Source organism: Triticum dicoccoides, chromosome 2A (genome assembly GCF_002162155.2).
Source record: "Triticum dicoccoides isolate Atlit2015 ecotype Zavitan chromosome 2A, WEW_v2.0, whole genome shotgun sequence".
Classification (NCBI taxonomy): domain Eukaryota; kingdom Viridiplantae; phylum Streptophyta; class Magnoliopsida; order Poales; family Poaceae; genus Triticum; species Triticum dicoccoides.
Genome location: NC_041382.1, coordinates 767,882,684 through 767,888,066, shown reverse-complemented (window position 1 = coordinate 767,888,066; position 5,383 = coordinate 767,882,684).

Here is a 5,383-nt window from a genome sequence, read left to right as displayed (position 1 = left end):
TTATACTCGAATCCTGGCTCCGCCACTGCATGGTGGCCGGTAAACTTCACATTGAAGCATGGTCGTAATCGCAATTGTCAAATTGGACAAGAAAGTACTCTATGTAGGAATAATAAGGTTACGCGATTATTTACATGGTAGGGAGGGAGCAGTAGGATTCAGCGTGGATCAGACATCAGAGGCCTTAGGCGGGTCATAGTGGGGAGTAACTTATACTAGTGTCATGCATATGACATTAGTCTAAGTTACTACCTTCATAGTGCAAAGTAACATACTAGTAGTGTCATATGTAGCTTCATTTAATGGCTTGTAGACTCATCTTGTGTTGAGAAGCGCTATGTTACAGTAACATATTATGTTACCACTTCTCATTAACTATATGTCACATAAGCAAAAATTTCTTGAAGTGCGCTATGTTACTACTTAAGTTACTCCCACTATAACCAGCCTTAGAAAAGCAGAAGCATGCGTATCTCTATCTGCACAGATAGACTGTCATTTATTCTTTGACAGAACAAAGGAAGGCAAACACTTGCCCTTTTTTTTTGGCGCGAAAAACACTTGACCTGTTTTACTGTATTTTCGGGACCCAAGGGTTGCTACAGTACAGATATGAAAGGTACGAAGTGTGATATTTTTTTTCTGTACGAAGTGGTATTTGCTTGCTGTATGTGGTTTTAATTTAACCTTACTAGTAATCGTGTACGTGCAAATGCACGTATCTAAGTAAAATTGATCATTATTCAATTTGCATGCAGGTACAAATCTGAACAAATAATTTTAAGAACATAACTAATATATATATCTTTTATTTGAAATTGCTGCTTCACCCCAGAAATAAAAAAGCAAACAAAATTCCAATTATCATTTACATGCAAGCCACATATTGACCAACGCAAATACTGCAAAAACATACTCTCTCCTTTCCAAAATATTTGTCTTTTTAGTGATTTCAAATGGCTATCACATACGAATGTATATATACATATTTTAGAGTGTAGCTTCACTCATTTTGCTCCGTATGTAGTCACTTGTTAAAATCTCTAGAAAGACAAATATTTAGGAACGGAGGGAGTATTTCAAATGCAAGAAACTTATAATCTTTGTACACAATTTTATCTGAGCTAAACGAAATCACAGAAGTACTCCTTGCACAACAATTTTATAATTTATACAGCTAATTGTATAATTTCCAGATTTTAGGAAAATAAGAACTTCTGCTACTATAGACTTATAGAGATCTTATTCGAAGATGACACCATTCAAATATATTGAAACAGATTTTTCTTTACGGGAATACATTCACAAAACAACAAACATCAATAAGAAACTCTTTATATTAATATTTCAAATGACTTACATAATTTTCAATATATATCGAAAAACTTGAAACAGGTCTATGCCTATATGATTGGCTTGCAATTCCATGTGTGACTCTATTCCATTGTTTGATGCTCTAACTCTTCACATCTTCTATATAACAAAACATACTTTGTACTACTCTTCACATCTTCTCATTAACGACAAATACATGATTATCATCACAACTACCAGTCAAGAGAAATGAATGGAAAATGGAAAGTACCTGTCAGCATCTCCCTTACTCCCAATATTATGCTTCCTCTCTCTGTTTCCTTCCCTTCTCTGGATTCTTTTCATCAAACTAACAACATGAAGGAGAAAATCAATCAAGCATACCAGTCAAGAGAAACAAAATATAAAAACATGAATAAACCTTATCTCACTTCAATGCAAATCTGGGATACTTGTGGGCACCGAGCCGCTGATTATCCTGCTACTCGTTGGACTGCTCAATGCAAATTACCCAGAAGATTCAGCTTTGGTGGTCCTGCAAGCAAATATCTTGTCTGGATATAATAATAGTAGGGACAATCTTAAAAACTTTATTAGATGCCCCTGATGCACCGTAAGGCCTTCCAGTGGTAGCTTGAACAGCCCAACAGTATAGACCTGTAAATCAGGTACCAACATGAAAATATAGAGGAAGATTCCATACATTCTTGTAGGTGAAGAAAAAACCCCAGTTAGTAGTTACTGCAAGCCTACAAGTACATATGTATTGTAAGATTCTACATACAATATGATATATCAGTCCAGTAAAAGTGGTGACAAGTCTATACATATTGCAGCATTGTATACATAGTAAGATATGGGGTGAAGATAACATATCATTACAAAACTCAGTCCCCAAAAGTGAGGTCAACCTTCTGCATATTTGCACGGGAAACACAATATAGGCAGCCATATGGAAAATGTATTTACATGCCAAAATCATACGATTAGATGGCATATATTTAGACATTTGTTCAGACTGTCTTATTTTTTATAAAAAGTAGTACAGATATGCTAATGCTGCTATCGTTCTTCTTATGTAAGCAAACGCGTTCTAATGGATGGCATGGAAACTTGTTTTCTAAAATGCATTCAGAAGGATAAAAGTTTCCTCTTCTTATGTAAGCAAACGCCTTCTAATGGATGGCATGGGAACTTGTTTTCTAAAATGCCTTCAGAAGGATAAAAGTTTCACATGGAAACTTATTTTATAAAATACCTCTAGAAGAATACATGAACTATACAGATGAGAAAATCCATGTTGTTTAAATTGAAATTTTATTAATGACGTTGAAGTTGGGATAGAAAATATTTATGTTACCCATTCGTCTAGCAAATAACAAAAAAATGACCATATATATACTTGCATCAAAATCAATTTTAGTGTCTTGCACAATTACTTCTCGAACCCAATGCTGGTACGGATGCTTGGCTAGGAGGTATGTAAAAGTCCTAAATGAAAATAAATATACACTCCTACTTGTTTTATCTAATTCAATCGTGCATATCGGTGAATAGTAAAAAAACATATTGGTTCAGGAATAGGAGTTAATCTGAAGTATGTGTGTTGTTCTGAACTTATCTCTGGCTGCTCTCTCCTCCTCCTCCCGGTTGCTCTGTTGATATCCTCTTTCAGAAGCACATTTAGTAGAAGGAACAAAATTGAGTTTGAAGGAGAACCGCATTTTTAGAAGAAAAAAACAGTGGAAATTTAGTACAGGTCAGATTCAGTAGCTTCAGAAAAATATGCAATTGATACACATCATTTTGGGCCATGCTTAAGAACAATACCAATTACAATTTAAGATTGCTTATTGTGCCACCGAATTTACATAAGCCAAATTGGCAATGGATGTCAGATTGCACGTACATTAGGGAATAGGTGAAAGCATCTTACAAGGAATACCTGTACCTGTAGTGCGTTATGGAGTTGTACACGTCAACTGGAGATTAATTTGCGAAGGGCCATACAGAGAACGAATGCCCAAGAAACAAGCACAAAGGAAGATTTTCTCAGAGATGAGTGCAACCTCCGATGCACAAGGATCGACCGAAGGACGTGAATCGACGGCCGCTCCTTCATGGGTCCACGTCCCCAGTGACGGCACCTCCTGACCTCCTACGTGGGCATTCGTTTCCGGCGGCACATGCCCGACAGTAGCACCCTTGGCAGCCGAGGCTTCGCGTCGAGAGTTGGGTTGGGGCAGGTGCCGTGCGTAGGGCAGCGGAGGCGCGTGGTAGTGCAGTGCCGGTGGCTCGCGCGTAGAGGGCCACCAGCAGCGGCGGTGGCGGCAGGTCCCGTGCGCGTCGCCGCGTCGCCGGCCGAAGAGCGCCCTCGCCTAGGGTCAGGCCGGCGGTGGAGCGGTCGGCGGCCCCAGCAAGATGAGGCAGTGAGTGCGGCGGCGGCGGCGATGCATACTGCAGCGATCTTGGGGAGTACAGACGGCGTGGCAGTTGGGGCGAATTGTGGACGCAGAGGTGAGGCGGAGAAGAGGTAGTGCGGGCGATCGTGATGTACGAGGACGTGGGGGTGCGGGGATTAGTTGTCGATGGGTTGATTAGTGGCTTGTTGCGTTAAACATCTGGACATTTTAGTCCCTTGGATCTGATAGATAGACGGTCGTCCTTATTTGGATCTGCCCCTCTCTTCCTTTTATAATGGTAGTAGATAGTAGATGATGTAAGAGTATTGGCTATAATCCTGTATTCAGTTCAGTGGTTGGCCTTGAATATTTACCATTCGTTCATATTGTAGCGGTTATTTCACCTGGAGTATTGTTTGTGTTCGAGGCAAGCTAATGACCTGTTTAGCCCTTATGGTTGTACGCTCCACTTATCTCCCTCATTTGTTCTTGTTCTTGGGTATACTTTTCCTTTTCTTCTCATAATTGTTTTCTTGTGGCGTGCTCATACAAGCTTGAATTGTACAAGGGTGGCAATGCATCTTGATTGTTTGGTTCCTTGGTTTCAGATGTGTCAATGTGACATCGATCCAGTACTCCAATTACATTGAAATTAATAACCACCTTGATCGGGGGAAACAAAAGGCACACACTCGTTGCTAGCCACTTCGCACCTGGTGGCTAGCTTGTCCAGGGTAGTGATAGACTATGAAACACTGGAGACAACAAGTTGAGCATCATGATCAATCTCATTAGTAGCACTAGCACCACACCACACCACACCAAATGGCTTTACAACACAAGACTCATTCTATGGTACATTGACGACGTTGTGGTAGATCACTGTCATTAGTATCCCAAAGGAACACAAGGGTATATACAAGAGGGAAAAACACAAGGCTATGTTCTGGAAAAAGGATCAAGCAAACTAAAACAACTAACTCTGCTTCTGAGTCCAACAGACGAAGCTGGAATCGATGGGGAACCGACTTTAGGAAAATATACACACTATTAGAATCTGCAAATAGCCCTAGGGCTGAAATGGTTTCTTAGAGCCAAAAATGGGCACCCTAGGGACATAAAGTTTACCTAAGGCCCGAGTTGACAATCCAAGGGAGCGTATTGTTTCCTTAGGGTTCGCTAGCCGACCCAAGGGGTATTTATTGAGTGGGACCATCCCAAAGCCACGTTGGCAACGTTCCCTGGGGCTTATAGTTTAAACCCTTAGGAAATGGCTATACCTAGGGTAAAGAAGTGCAACCCTAGGGACAGAAACATACGAGTCTGACAATGGTCTTCCACTCCCACTAACACTATAATGTATCTCTAGGGCTTCTGGTCTTAACTCTAGGGAGTTTTGCACACAATTGATTTTCCAAATATATATATATATATATATATATATATATATATATATATATATATATATATATATATATATATATATGATAGGGCTATTCTGTTACTAGTAACAGAATATTATTCTGTTACCCCCGTCTCTGTATAGGGCCCGATCCGTTTTTGCAATGCCCAAACACTATGCACCGAATAGAAAGAAAGAAAAAGGCCCGCTACCCTCGCATCGCTCCTGCAGTCCCTCACAACGCATCGCTCCACCGCCGCCGGCT